The sequence below is a fragment of the Pristiophorus japonicus genome, chromosome 12 (genome assembly GCF_044704955.1).
Source record: "Pristiophorus japonicus isolate sPriJap1 chromosome 12, sPriJap1.hap1, whole genome shotgun sequence".
Classification (NCBI taxonomy): Eukaryota; Metazoa; Chordata; class Chondrichthyes; family Pristiophoridae; genus Pristiophorus; species Pristiophorus japonicus.
In genome coordinates, this window is record NC_091988.1 from 119,135,993 (window position 1) to 119,151,176 (window position 15,184).

The window sequence follows — 15,184 nt, forward strand, 5'->3', positions numbered from 1 at the left end:
AGAGCCAGTGTATAGGGCGAGTCAGTGAATAGGGAGAGGGTCAGTGTATAGGGAGAGTCAGTGTATAGGGAAAGTCAATGTATAGGGAGAGGGTCAGTGTTTAGGGAGAGTCAGTGTGCAGGCAGAGAGTCAGTGTATAGGGAGAGTCAGTGTATAGGCAGAGAGTCAGTGTATCTGGAGAGGGTCAGTGCAGAGGGTGAGTCAGTGTATAGGGAGATGTTCAGTGTATCGGCAGAGGGTCAGTGTAGAGGGAGAGTCAGTGTTTAGGGAGAGGGTCATTGTACAGGGAGGGTCAGTGTATAGGAAGAGAGTCAGTGTACAGGTTGAGTCAGTGCACTGGGAGAAAGTCAGTGTTTGGAGAGAGTCAGTGTATAGGGAGAGAGTCAGTGTATGGGGAGAGACTCAGTGGACAGGGAGAAGGTTAGTGTACAGGGTGAGGGTCAGTGTTTAGCGATAGTCAGTGTATAGGGAGAGGGTCAGTGGAAAGGGAGAGGGTCAGTGTAGAGGGAGAGTCAGTGGAAAGGCAGAGAGTCAGTGTACACGGAGAGTCAGTGTATCGGGAGAGGGTCAGTGTACAGGGAGGGTCAGTGTATAGGGAGTGTCAGTGAAAAGGGAGTGCCAGTGTAGAGGGAGAGTCAGTGAATAGGCAGAGAGTCAGTGTACAGGGTGAGTCAGTGTATAGGGAGAGTCAGTGTATAAGGAGTCAGTGGAATGGCGGAGAGTCAGTGAAAAGGGAGAGTCAGTGTAGAGGGAGAGGGTCAGTGTAGAGGGAGAGTCAGTGTATAGGGGGAGAGTCAGTGTATAGGAAGAGGGTCAGTGTATAGGGAGTGTCAGTGTATAGGGAGAGGGTCAGTGTATAGGGAGTGTCAGTGAAAAGGGAGAGACAGTGAAAAGGGAGAGACAGTGAAAAGGGAGAGACAGTGAAAAGGGAGAGTCAGTGTATAGGGAGAGAGCCAGTGTATAGGGAGAGTCAGTGAATAGGGAGAGGGTCAGTGTATAGGGAGAGTCAGTGTATAGGCAGAGAGTCAGTGTATAGGGAGAGTCAGTGTATAGGGAGAGTCAGTGTTTTGGGAGAATCAGTGAATAGGGAGAGTCAGTGAATAGGGAGAGGGTCAGAGTATAGGGAGGGTCAGTGTATAGGGAGAGTCAGTGTATAGGGAGGGTCAGTGTATATTGAGAGGTTCAGTGTACAGGGAGAGAGTCAGTGTACAGGAAGAGAGTCAGTGTACAGGAAGAGAGTCAGTGTATAGGGAGAGTCAGTGTATAGGGAGAGTCAGTGTATAGGGAGAGTCAGTGAATAGGGAGAGGGTCAGTGTATAGGGAGAGTCAGTGTAGAGGGTGAGTCAGTGTATAGGGAGATGTTCAGTGTACAGGAAGAGAGTCAGTGTACAGGGTGAGTCAGTGTATAGGGAGAGTCAGTGTATAGGAAGAGGGTCAGTGTCTCGGGAGTGTCAGTGTATAGGGAGAGGGTCAGTGCACTGGGAGGGTCAGTGTATAGGGAGTGTCAGTGAAAAGGGAGAGACAGTGAAAAGGGAGAGTCAGTGTATAGGGAGAGAGCCAGTGTATAGGGAGAGAGCCAGTGTATAGGGAGAGTCAGTGAATAGGGAGAGGGTCAGTGTATCGGGAGAGTCAGTGTATAGGCAGAGAGTCAGTGTATAGGGAGAGTCAGTGTATAGGGAGAGTCAGTGTATAGGCAGAGAGTCAGTTTATAGGGAGAGTCAATGTACAGGCAGAGAGTCAGTGTATAGGCAGAGGGTCAGTGTATAGGGAGGGTCAGTGTATATTGAGAGGTTCAGTGTACAGGAAGAGAGTCAGTGTACAGGAAGAGAGTCAGTGTATAGGTAGAGTCAGTGTATAGGGAGAGTCAGTGATTAGGGAGAGTCAGTGAATAGGGAGAGGGTCAGTGTATAGGGAGAGTCAGTGTACAGGCAGAGAGTCAGTGTATCGGGAGATGTTCAGTGTACAGGAAGAGAGTCAGTGTACAGGGTGAGTCAGTGTATAGGGAGAGTCAGTGTATAGGCAGAGAGTCAGTGTATAGGGAGAGTTAGTGAAAAGGGAGAGTCAGTGTATAGGGAGAGGGTCAGTGTATAGGGAGAGGGTCAGTGTATAGGGAGAGGGTCAGTGTATAGGGAGAGGGTCAGTGTATAGGGAGAGAGCCAGTGTATAGGGAGAGTCAGTGGAAAGGCAGAGAGTCAGTGTGCACGGAGAGTCAGTGTATCGGGAGAGGGTCAGTGTACAGGGAGGGTCAGTGTATAGGGAGTGTCAGTGAAAAGGGAGAGCCAGTGTATAGGGAGAGTCAGTGAATAGGCAGAGAGTCAGTGTACAGGGTGAGTCAGTGTATAGGGAGAGTCAGTGTATAAGGAGAGTCAGTAGAATGGCGGAGAGTCAGTGTATATGGAGAGTCAGTCAAAAGGGAGAGTCAGTGTATAGGGGGAGAGTCAGTGTATAGGAAGAGGGTCAGTGTATAGGGAGTGTCAGTGTATAGGGAGAGGGTCAGTGCACTGGGAGGGTCAGTGTATAGGGAGTGTCAGTGAAAAGGGAGAGACAGTGAAAAGGGAGAGTCAGTGTATAGGGAGAGAGCCAGTGTATAGGGAGAGAGCCAGTGTATAGGGAGAGTCAGTGAATAGGGAGAGGGTCAGTGTATAGGGAGAGTCAGTGTATAGGCAGAGAGTCAGTGTATAGGGAGAGTCAGTGTATAGGGAGAGTCAGTGTTTAGGGAGAGTCAGTGAATAGGGAGAGGGTCAGTGTATAGGGCGGGTCAGTGTATAGGGAGGGTCAGTGTATAGGGAGGGTCAGTGTATATTGAGAGGTTCAGTGTACAGGAAGAGAGTCAGTGTACAGGAAGAGAGTCAGTATATAGGGAGAGTCAGTGATTAGGGAGAGTCAGTGGAATGGCGGAGAGTCAGTGTATATGGAGAGTCAGTGAAAAGGGAGAGTCAGTGTAGAGGGAGAGGGTCAGTGTAGAGGGAGAGTCAGTGTATAGGGGGAGAGTCAGTGTATAGGAAGAGGGTCAGTGTATAGGGAGTGTCAGTGTATAGGGAGAGGGTCAGTGTATAGGGAGTGTCAGTGAAAAGGGAGAGACAGTGAAAAGGGAGAGACAGTGAAAAGGGAGAGTCAGTGTATAGGGAGAGAGCCAGTGTATAGGGAGAGTCAGTGAATAGGGAGAGGGTCAGTGTATAGGGAGAGTCAGTGTATAGGCAGAGAGTCAGTGTATAGGGAGAGTCAGTGTATAGGGAGAGTCAGTGTTTTGGGAGAATCAGTGAATAGGGAGAGTCAGTGAATAGGGAGAGGGTCAGAGTATAGGGAGGGTCAGTGTATAGGGAGAGTCAGTGTATAGGGAGGGTCAGTGTATATTGAGAGGTTCAGTGTACAGGAAGAGAGTCAGTGTACAGGAAGAGAGTCAGTGTACAGGAAGAGAGTCAGTGTACAGGAAGAGAGTCAGTGTATAGGGAGAGTCAGTGTATAGGGAGAGTCAGTGAATAGGGAGAGGGTCAGTGAATAGGGAGAGGGTCAGTGTATAGGGAGAGTCAGTGTAGAGGGTGAGTCAGTGTATCGGGAGATGTTCAGTGTACAGGAAGAGAGTCAATGTACAGGGTGAGTCAGTGTATAGGGAGAGTCAGTGTATAGGAAGAGGGTCAGTGTATAGGGAGTGTCAGTGTATAGGGAGAGGGTCAGTGCACTGGGAGGGTCAGTGTATAGGGAGTGTCAGTGAAAAGGGAGAGACAGTAGAGAAGGGAGAGTCAGTGTATAGGGAGAGAGCCAGTGTATAGGGAGAGAGCCAGTGTATAGGGAGAGTCAGTGAATAGGGAGAGGGTCAGTGTATAGGGAGAGTCAGTGTATAGGCAGAGAGTCAGTGTATAGGGAGAGTCAGTGTATAGGGAGAGTCAGTGTTTAGGGAGAGTCAGTGAATAGGGAGAGGGTCAGTGTATAGGGAGGGTCAGTGTATAGGGAGGGTCAGTGTATAGGGAGGGTCAGTGTATATTGAGAGGTTCAGTGTACAGGAAGAGAGTCAGTGTACAAAAAGAGAGTCAGTGTATAGGGAGAGTCAGTGTAAAGGGAGAGTCAGTGATTGGGGAGAGTCAGTGAATAGGGAGAGGGTCAGTGTATAGGGAGAGTCAGTGTACAGGCAGAGAGTCAGTGTATCGGGAGATGTTCAGTGTACAGGAAGAGAGTCAGTGTACAGGGTGAGTCAGTGTATAGGGAGAGTCAGTGTATAGGCAGAGAGTCAGTGTATAGGGAGAGTTAGTGAAAAGGGAGAGTCAGTGTATAGGGAGAGGGTCAGTGTATAGGGAGAGGGTCAGTGTATAGGGAGAGTCAGTGGAAAGGCAGAGAGTCAGTGTGCACGGAGAGTCAGTGTATCGGGAGAGGGTCAGTGTACAGGGAGGGTCAGTGTATAGGGAGTGTCAGTGAAAAGGGAGAGCCAGTGTGTAGGGAGAGTCAGTGAATAGGCAGAGAGTCAGTGTACAGGGTGAGTCAGTGTATAGGGAGAGTCAGTGTATAAGGAGAGTCAGTAGAATGGCGGAGAGTCAGTGTATATGGAGAGTCAGTCAAAAGGGAGAGTCAGTGTATAGGGGGAGAGTCAGTGTATAGGAAGTGGGTCAGTGTATAGGGAGTGTCAGTGTATAGGGAGAGGGTCAGTGCACTGGGAGGGTCAGTGTATAGGGAGTGTCAGTGAAAAGGGAGAGACAGTGAAAAGGGAGAGTCAGTGTATAGGGAGAGAGCCAGTGTATAGGGAGAGAGCCAGTGCATAGGGAGAGTCAGTGAATAGGGAGAGGGTCAGTGTATAGGGAGAGTCAGTGTATAGGCAGAGAGTCAGTGTATAGGGAGAGTCAGTGTTTAGGGAGAGTCAGTGAATAGGGAGAGGGTCAGTGTATAGGGAGGGTCAGTGTATAGGGAGGGTCAGTGTATAGGGAGGGTCAGTGTATATTGAGAGGTTCAGTGTACAGGAAGAGAGTCAGTGTACAGGAAGAGAGTCAGTGTATAGGGAGAGTCAGTGTATAGGGAGAGTCAGTGATTAGGGAGAGTCAGTGAATAGGGAGAGGGTCAGTGTATAGGGAGAGTCAGTGTACAGGCAGAGAGTCTGTGTATCGGGAGAGGGTCAGTGTAGAGGGTGAGTCAGTGTATAGGGAGATGTTCAGTGTACAGGAAGAGAGTCAGTGTACAGGCTGAGTCAGTGTATAGGGAGAGTCAGTGTATAGGGAGAGTCAGTGTATAGGCAGAGGGTCAGTGTATTGGGAGAGTCAGTGTATAGGAAGAGAGTCAGTGTACAGGTTGAGTCAGTGCAGTGGGAGAGAGTCAGTGTTTAGAGAGAGTCAGTATATAGGGAGAGAGTCAGTGTATAGGGAGAGAGTCAGTGTTTAGGGAGAGTCAGTGAATATGGAAAGGGTCAGTGTATAGGGAGAGTCAGTGTATAGGGAGAGTGTCAGTGTTTAGAGAGCGTCAGTGTATAGGCAGAGAGTCAGTTTATAGGGAGAGTCAATGTACAGGCAGAGAGTCAGTGTATAGGGAGAGGGTCAGTGCACTGGGAGGGTCAGTGTATAGGGAGTGTCAGTGAAAAGGGAGAGACAGTGAAAAGGGAGAGTCAGTGTATAGGGAGAGAGCCAGTGTATAGGGAGAGAGCCAGTGTATAGGGAGAGAGCCAGTGTATAGGGAGAGTCAGTGAATAGGGAGAGGGTCAGTGTATCGGGAGAGTCAGTGTATAGGCAGAGAGTCAGTGTATAGGGAGAGTCAGTGTATAGGGAGAGTCAGTGTATAGGCAGAGAGTCAGTTTATAGGGAGAGTCAATGTACAGGCAGAGAGTCAGTGTATAGGCAGAGGGTCAGTGTATAGGGAGGGTCAGTGTATATTGAGAGGTTCAGTGTACAGGAAGAGAGTCAGTGCACAGGAAGAGAGTCAGTGTATAGGGAGAGTCAGTGTATAGGGAGAGTCAGTGATTAGGGAGAGTCAGTGAATAGGGAGAGGGTCAGTGTATAGGGAGAGTCAGTGTACAGGCAGAGAGTCAGTGTATCGGGAGATGTTCAGTGTACAGGAAGAGAGTCAGTGTACAGGGTGAGTCAGTGTATAGGGAGAGTCAGTGTATAGGGAGAGTTAGTGAAAAGGGAGAGTCAGTGTATAGGGAGAGGATCAGTGTATAGGGAGAGGGTCAGTGTATAGGGAGAGTCAGTGGAAAGGCAGAGAGTCAGTGTGCACGGAGAGTCAGTGTATCGGGAGAGGGTCAGTGTACAGGGAGGGTCAGTGTATAGGGAGTGTCAGTGAAAAGGGAGAGCCAGTGTATAGGGAGAGTCAGTGAATAGGCAGAGAGTCAGTGTACAGGGTGAGTCAGTGTATAGGGAGAGTCAGTGTATAAGGAGAGTCAGTAGAATGGCGGAGAGTCAGTGTATATGGAGAGTCAGTCAAAAGGGAGAGTCAGTGTATAGGAGGAGAGTCAGTGTATAGGAAGAGGGTCAGTGTATAGGGAGTGTCAGTGTATAGGGAGAGGGTCAGTGCACTGGGAGGGTCAGTGTATAGGGAGTGTCAGTGAAAAGGGAGAGACAGTGAAAAGGGAGAGTCAGTGTATAGGGAGAGAGCCAGTGTATAGGGAGAGTCAGTGTATAGGGAGAGTCAGTGTTTAGGGAGAGTCAGTGAATAGGGAGAGGGTCAGTGTATAGGGCGGGTCAGTGTATAGGGAGGGTCAGTGTATAGGGAGGGTCAGTGTATATTGAGAGGTTCAGTGTACAGGAAGAGAGTCAGTGTACAGGAAGAGAGTCAGTGTATAGGGAGAGTCAGTGTATAGGGAGAGTCAGTGATTAGGGAGAGTCAGTGGAATGGCGGAGAGTCAATGTATATGGAGAGTCAGTGAAAAGGGAGAGTCAGTGTAGAGGGAGAGGGTCAGTGTAGAGGGAGAGTCAGTGTATAGGGGGAGAGTCAGTGTATAGGAAGAGGGTCAGTGTATAGGGAGTGTCAGTGTATAGGGAGAGGGTCAGTGTATAGGGAGTGTCAGTGAAAAGGGAGAGACAGTGAAAAGGGAGAGACAGTGAAAAGGGAGAGTCAGTGTATAGGGAGAGAGCCAGTGTATAGGGAGAGTCAGTGAATAGGGAGAGGGTCAGTGTATAGGGAGAGTCAGTGTATAGGCAGAGAGTCAGTGTATAGGGAGAGTCAGTGTATAGGGAGAGTCAGTGTTTTGGGAGAATCAGTGAATAGGGAGAGTCAGTGAATAGGGAGAGGGTCAGAGTATAGGGAGGGTCAGTGTATAGGGAGAGTCAGTGTATAGGGAGGGTCAGTGTATATTGAGAGGTTCAGTGTACAGGAAGAGAGTCAGTGTACAGGAAGAGAGTCAGTGTACAGGAAGAGAGTCAGTGTATAGGGAGAGTCAGTGTATAGGGAGAGTCAGTGGAAAGGGAGTGTCAGTGAAAAGGGAGAGACAGTGAAAAGGGAGAATCAGTGAATAGGGAGAGTCAGTGAATAGGGAGAGGGTCAGAGTATAGGGAGGGTCAGTGTATAGGGAGAGTCAGTGTATAGGGAGGGTCAGTGTATATTGAGAGGTTCAGTGTACAGGAAGAGAGTCAGTGTACAGGAAGAGAGTCAGTGTACAGGAAGAGAGTCAGTGAATAGGGAGAGGGTCAGTGTATAGGGAGAGTCAGTGTAGAGGGTGAGTCAGTGTATCGGGAGATGTTCAGTGTACAGGAAGAGAGTCAGTGTACAGGGTGAGTCAGTGTATAGGGAGAGTCAGTGTATAGGAAGAGGGTCAGTGTATAGGGAGTGTCAGTGGAAAGGGAGTGTCAGTGAAAAGGGAGAGACAGTGAAAAGGGAGAGACAGTGAAAAGGGAGAGACAGTGAAAAGGGAGAGACAGTGTATAGGGAGAGTCAGTGTATAGAGAGAGAGCCAGTGTATAGGGAGAGTCAGTGAATAGGGAGAGGGTCAGTGTATAGGGAGAGTCAGTGTATAGGGAAAGTCAATGTATAGGGAGAGGGTCAGTGTTTAGGGAGAGTCAGTGTGCAGGCAGAGAGTCAGTGTATAGGGAGAGTCAGTGTATAGGCAGAGAGTCAGTGTATCTGGAGAGGGTCAGTGTAGAGGGTGAGTCAGTGTTTAGGGAGAGGGTCATTGTACAGGGAGGGTCAGTGTATAGGAAGAGAGTCAGTGTACAGGTTGAGTCAGTGCAGTGGGAGAAAGTCAGTGTTTGGAGAGAGTCAGTGTATAGGGAGAGAGTCAGTGTACGGGGTGAGTCAATGTATAGGGAGAGTCAGTGTATAGGGAGAGAGCCAGTGTATGGGGAGAGTCAGTGAAGAGGGAGAGGGTCAGTGTATAGGGAGAGTCAGTGTATAGGCAGAGAGTCAGTGTATGGGGAGAGACAGTGCAAAGGGAGAGTCAGTGTATAGGGAGAGAGTCAGTGTATGGGGAGAGACTCAGTGGACAGGGAGAAGGTTAGTGTACAGGGTGAGGGTCAGTGTTTAGCGATAGTCAGTGTATAGGGAGAGGGTCAGTGGAAAGGGAGAGGGTCAGTGTAGAGGGAGAGTCAGTGGAAAGGCAGAGAGTCAGTGTACACGGAGAGTCAGTGTATCGGGAGAGGGTCAGTGTACAGGGAGGGTCAGTGTATAGGGAGTGTCAGTGAAAAGGGAGTGCCAGTGTATAGGGAGAGTCAGTGAATCGGCAGAGAGTCAGTGTACAGGGTGAGTCAGTGTATAGGGAGAGTCAGTGTATAAGGAGAGTCAGTGTATATGGAGAGTCAGTGAAAAGGGAGAGTCAGTGTAGAGGGAGAGGGTCAGTGTAGAGGGAGAGTCAGTGTATAGGGGGAGAGTCAGTGTATAGGAAGAGGGTCAGTGTATAGGGAGTGTCAGTGTATAGGGAGAGGGTCAGTGTATAGGGAGTGTCAGTGAAAAGGGAGAGACAGTGAAAAGGGAGAGACAGTGAAAAGGGAGAGTCAGTGTATAGGGAGAGAGCCAGTGTATAGGGAGAGTCAGTGAATAGGGAGAGGGTCAGTGTATAGGGAGAGTCAGTGTATAGGCAGAGAGTCAGTGTATAGGGAGAGTCAGTGTTTTTGGAGAATCAGTGAATAGGGAGAGTCAGTGAATAGGGAGAGGGTCAGAGTATAGGGAGGGTCAGTGTATAGGGAGAGTCAGTGTATAGGGAGGGTCAGTGTATATTGAGAGGTTCAGTGTACAGGAAGAGAGTCAGTGTACAGGAAGAGAGTCAGTGTATAGGGAGAGTCAGTGTATAGGGAGAGTCAGTGTATAGGGAGAGTCAGTGAATAGGGAGAGGGTCAGTGTATAGGGAGAGTCAGTGTAGAGGGTGAGTCAGTGTATAGGGAGATGTTCAGTGTACAGGAAGAGAGTCAGTGTACAGGGTGAGTCAGTGTATAGGGAGAGTCAGTGTATAGGCAGAGAGTCAGTGTATAGGGAGAGTTAGTGAAAAGGGAGAGTCAGTGTATAGGGAGAGGGTCAGTGTATAGGGAGAGGGTCAGTGTATAGGGAGAGTCAGTGGAAAGGCAGAGAGTCAGTGTACACGGAGAGTCAGTGTATCGGGAGAGGGTCAGTGTACAGGGAGGGTCAGTGTATAGGGAGTGTCAGTGAAAAGGGAGAGCCAGTGTATAGGGAGAGTCAGTGAATAGGCAGAGAGTCAGTGTACAGGGTGAGTCAGTGTATAGGGAGAGTCAGTGTATAAGGAGAGTCAGTAGAATGGCGGAGAGTCAGTGTATATGGAGAGTCAGTCAAAAGGGAGAGTCAGTGTATAGGGGGAGAGTCAGTGTATAGGAAGAGGGTCAGTGTATAGGGAGGGTCAGTGTATAGGGAGTGTCAGTGAAAAGGGAGAGACAGTGAAAAGGGAGAGTCAGTGTATAGGGAGAGAGCCCGTGTATAGGGAGAGAGCCAGTGTATAGGGAGAGTCAGTGAATAGGGAGAGGGTCAGTGTATAGGGAGAGTCAGTGTATAGGCAGAGAGTCAGTGTATAGGGAGAGTCAGTGCAAAGGGAGAGTCAGTGTTTAGGGAGAGTCAGTGAATAGGGAGAGGGTCAGTGTATAGGGAGGGTCAGTGTATAGGGAGGGTCAGTGTATAGGGAGGGTCAGTGTATATTGAGAGGTTCAGTGTACAGGAAGAGAGTCAGTGTACAGGAAGAGAGTCAGTGTATAGGGAGAGTCAGTGTATAGGGAGAGTCAGTGATTAGGGAGAGTCAGTGAATAGGGAGAGGGTCAGTGTACAGGGAGAGTCAGTGTACAGGCAGAGAGTCAGTGTATCGGGAGAGGGTCAGTGTAGAGGGTGAGTCAGTGTATAGGGAGATGTTCAGTGTACAGGAAGAGAGTCAGTGCACAGGGTGAGTCAGTGTATAGGGAGAGTCAGTGTATAGGGAGAGTCAGTGTATAGGCAGAGAGTCAGTGTATAGGGAGAGTTAGTGAAAAGGGAGAGTCAGTGTATCGGCAGAGGGTCAGTGTATTGGGAGAGTCAGTGTATAGGAAGAGAGTCAGTGTACAGGTTGAGTCAGTGCAGTGGGAGAGAGTCAGTGTTTAGAGAGAGTCAGTATATAGGGAGAGAGTCAGTGTATAGGGAGAGAGTCAGTGTTTAGGGAGAGTCAGTGAATATGGAAAGGGTCAGTGTATAGGGAGAGTCAGTGTATAGGGAAAGTCAATGTATAGGGAGAGTCAGTGTTTAGGGATAGTCAGTGAATAGGGAGAGTCAGTGTATAGGGAGAGGGTCAGTGTATAGGGAGCGTCAGTGTATAGGGAGTGTCAGTGAAAAGGGAGAGACAGTGAAAAGGGAGAGACAGTGAAAAGGGAGAGACAGTGAAAAGGGAGAGACAGTGTATAGGGAGAGTCAGTGTATAGAGAGAGAGCCAGTGTATAGGGCGAGTCAGTGAATAGGGAGAGGGTCAGTGTATAGGGAGAGTCAGTGTATAGGGAAAGTCAATGTATAGGGAGAGTCAGTGTTTAGGGAGAGTCAGTGAATAGGGAGAGTCAGTGTATAGGGAGAGGGTCAGTGTTTAGGGAGAGTCAGTGTGCAGGCAGAGAGTCAGTGTATAGGGAGAGTCAGTGTATAGGCAGAGAGTCAGTGTATCTGGAGAGGGTCAGTGCAGAGGGTGAGTCAGTGTATAGGGAGATGTTCAGTGTATCGGCAGAGGGTCAGTGTAGAGGGAGAGTCAGTGTTTAGGGAGAGGGTCATTGTACAGGGAGGGTCAGTGTATAGGAAGAGAGTCAGTGTACAGGTTGAGTCAGTGCACTGGGAGAAAGTCAGTGTTTGGAGAGAGTCAGTGTATAGGGAGAGAGTCAGTGTATGGGGAGAGACTCAGTGGACAGGGAGAAGGTTAGTGTACAGGGTGAGGGTCAGTGTTTAGCGATAGTCAGTGTATAGGGAGAGGGTCAGTGGAAAGGGAGAGGGTCAGTGTAGAGGGAGAGTCAGTGGAAAGGCAGAGAGTCAGTGTACACGGAGAGTCAGTGTATCGGGAGAGGGTCAGTGTACAGGGAGGGTCAGTGTATAGGGAGTGTCAGTGAAAAGGGAGTGCCAGTGTAGAGGGAGAGTCAGTGAATAGGCAGAGAGTCAGTGTACAGGGTGAGTCAGTGTATAGGGAGAGTCAGTGTATAAGGAGTCAGTGGAATGGCGGAGAGTCAGTGTATATGGAGAGTCAGTGAAAAGGGAGAGTCAGTGTAGAGGGAGAGGGTCAGTGTAGAGGGAGAGTCAGTGTATAGGGGGAGAGTCAGTGTATAGGAAGAGGGTCAGTGTATAGGGAGTGTCAGTGTATAGGGAGAGGGTCAGTGTATAGGGAGTGTCAGTGAAAAGGGAGAGACAGTGAAAAGGGAGAGACAGTGAAAAGGGAGAGACAGAGAAAAGGGAGAGTCAGTGTATAGGGAGAGAGCCAGTGTATAGGGAGAGTCAGTGAATAGGGAGAGGGTCAGTGTATAGGGAGAGTCAGTGTATAGGCAGAGAGTCAGTGTATAGGGAGAGTCAGTGTATAGGGAGAGTCAGTGTTTTGGGAGAATCAGTGAATAGGGAGAGTCAGTGAATAGGGAGAGGGTCAGAGTATAGGGAGGGTCAGTGTATAGGGAGAGTCAGTGTATAGGGAGGGTCAGTGTATATTGAGAGGTTCAGTGTACAGGGAGAGAGTCAGTGTACAGGAAGAGAGTCAGTGTACAGGAAGAGAGTCAGTGTATAGGGAGAGTCAGTGTATAGGGAGAGTCAGTGTATAGGGAGAGTCAGTGAATAGGGAGAGGGTCAGTGTATAGGGAGAGTCAGTGTAGAGGGTGAGTCAGTGTATAGGGAGATGTTCAGTGTACAGGAAGAGAGTCAGTGTACAGGGTGAGTCAGTGTATAGGGAGAGTCAGTGTATAGGAAGAGGGTCAGTGTCTCGGGAGTGTCAGTGTATAGGGAGAGGGTCAGTGCACTGGGAGGGTCAGTGTATAGGGAGTGTCAGTGAAAAGGGAGAGACAGTGAAAAGGGAGAGTCAGTGTATAGGGAGAGAGCCAGTGTATAGGGAGAGAGTCAGTGTATAGGGAGAGTCAGTGTAAAGGGAGAGTCAGTGATTGGGGAGAGTCAGTGAATAGGGAGAGGGTCAGTGTATAGGGAGAGTCAGTGTACAGGCAGAGAGTCAGTGTATCGGGAGATGTTCAGTGTACAGGAAGAGAGTCAGTGTACAGGGTGAGTCAGTGTATAGGGAGAGTCAGTGTATAGGCAGAGAGTCAGTGTATAGGGAGAGTCAGTGTATAGGGAGAGGTTCAGTGTACAGGAAGAGAGTCAGTGTACAGGAAGAGAGTCAGTGTACAGGGTGAGTCAGTGTATAGGGAGAGTCAGTGTATAGGAAGAGGGTCAGTGTCTCGGGAGTGTCAGTGTATAGGGAGAGAGCCAGTGTATAGGGAGAGTCAGTGAATAGGGAGAGGGTCAGTGTATAGGGAGAGTCAGTGTATAGGCAGAGAGTCAGTGTATAGGGAGAGTCAGTGTATAGGGAGAGTCAGTGTTTAGGGAGAGTCAGTGAATAGGGAGAGGGTCAGTGTATAGGGAGGGTCAGTGTATAGGGAGGGTCAGTGTATAGGGAGGGTCAGTGTATATTGAGAGGTTCAGTGTACAGGAAGAGAGTCAGTGTACAGGAAGAGAGTCAGTGTATAGGGAGAGTCAGTGTAAAGGGAGAGTCAGTGATTGGGGAGAGTCAGTGAATAGGGAGAGGGTCAGTGTATAGGGAGAGTCAGTGTACAGGCAGAGAGTCAGTGTATCGGGAGATGTTCAGTGTACAGGAAGAGAGTCAGTGTACAGGGTGAGTCAGTGTATAGGGAGAGTCAGTGTATAGGCAGAGAGTCAGTGTATAGGGAGAGTTAGTGAAAAGGGAGAGTCAGTGTATAGGGAGAGGGTCAGTGTATAGGGAGAGGGTCAGTGTATAGGGAGAGTCAGTGGAAAGGCAGAGAGTCAGTGTGCACGGAGAGTCAGTGTATCGGGAGAGGGTCAGTGTACAGGGAGGGTCAGTGTATAGGGAGTGTCAGTGAAAAGGGAGAGCCAGTGTGTAGGGAGAGTCAGTGAATAGGCAGAGAGTCAGTGTACAGGGTGAGTCAGTGTATAGGGAGAGTCAGTGTATAAGGAGAGTCAGTAGAATGGCGGAGAGTCAGTGTATATGGAGAGTCAGTCAAAAGGGAGAGTCAGTGTATAGGGGGAGAGTCAGTGTATAGGAAGTGGGTCAGTGTATAGGGAGTGTCAGTGTATAGGGAGAGGGTCAGTGCACTGGGAGGGTCAGTGTATAGGGAGTGTCAGTGAAAAGGGAGAGACAGTGAAAAGGGAGAGTCAGTGTATAGGGAGAGAGCCAGTGTATAGGGAGAGAGCCAGTGCATAGGGAGAGTCAGTGAATAGGGAGAGGGTCAGTGTATAGGGAGAGTCAGTGTATAGGCAGAGAGTCAGTGTATAGGGAGAGTCAGTGTTTAGGGAGAGTCAGTGAATAGGGAGAGGGTCAGTGTATAGGGAGGGTCAGTGTATAGGGAGGGTCAGTGTATAGGGAGGGTCAGTGTATATTGAGAGGTTCAGTGTACAGGAAGAGAGTCAGTGTACAGGAAGAGAGTCAGTGTATAGGGAGAGTCAGTGTATAGGGAGAGTCAGTGATTAGGGAGAGTCAGTGAATAGGGAGAGGGTCAGTGTATAGGGAGAGTCAGTGTACAGGCAGAGAGTCAGTGTATCGGGAGAGGGTCAGTGTAGAGGGTGAGTCAGTGTATAGGGAGATGTTCAGTGTACAGGAAGAGAGTCAGTGTACAGGCTGAGTCAGTGTATAGGGAGAGTCAGTGTATAGGGAGAGTCAGTGTATAGGCAGAGGGTCAGTGTATTGGGAGAGTCAGTGTATAGGAAGAGAGTCAGTGTACAGGTTGAGTCAGTGCAGTGGGAGAGAGTCAGTGTTTAGAGAGAGTCAGTATATAGGGAGAGAGTCAGTGTATAGGGAGAGAGTCAGTGTTTAGGGAGAGTCAGTGAATATGGAAAGGGTCAGTGTATAGGGAGAGTCAGTGTATAGGGAGAGTGTCAGTGTTTAGAGAGCGTCAGTGTATAGGCAGAGAGTCAGTTTATAGGGAGAGTCAATGTACAGGCAGAGAGTCAGTGTATAGGGAGAGGGTCAGTGCACTGGGAGGGTCAGTGTATAGGGAGTGTCAGTGAAAAGGGAGAGACAGTGAAAAGGGAGAGTCAGTGTATAGGGAGAGAGCCAGTGTATAGGGAGAGAGCCAGTGTATAGGGAGAGAGCCAGTGTATAGGGAGAGTCAGTGAATAGGGAGAGGGTCAGTGTATCGGGAGAGTCAGTGTATAGGCAGAGAGTCAGTGTATAGGGAGAGTCAGTGTATAGGGAGAGTCAGTGTATAGGCAGAGAGTCAGTTTATAGGGAGAGTCAATGTACAGGCAGAGAGTCAGTGTATAGGCAGAGGGTCAGTGTATAGGGAGGGTCAGTGTATATTGAGAGGTTCAGTGTACAGGAAGAGAGTCAGTGCACAGGAAGAGAGTCAGTGTATAGGGAGAGTCAGTGTATAGGGAGAGTCAGTGATTAGGGAGAGTCAGTGAATAGGGAGAGGGTCAGTGTATAGGGAGAGTCAGTGTACAGGCAGAGAGTCAGTGTATCGGGAGATGTTCAGTGTACAGGAAGAGAGTCAGTGTACAGGGTGAGTCAGTGTATAGGGAGAGTCAGTGTATAGGCAGAGAGTCAGTGTATAGGGAGAGTTAGTGAAAAGGGAGAGTCAGTGTATAGGGAGAGGGTCAGTGTATAGGGAGAGTCAGT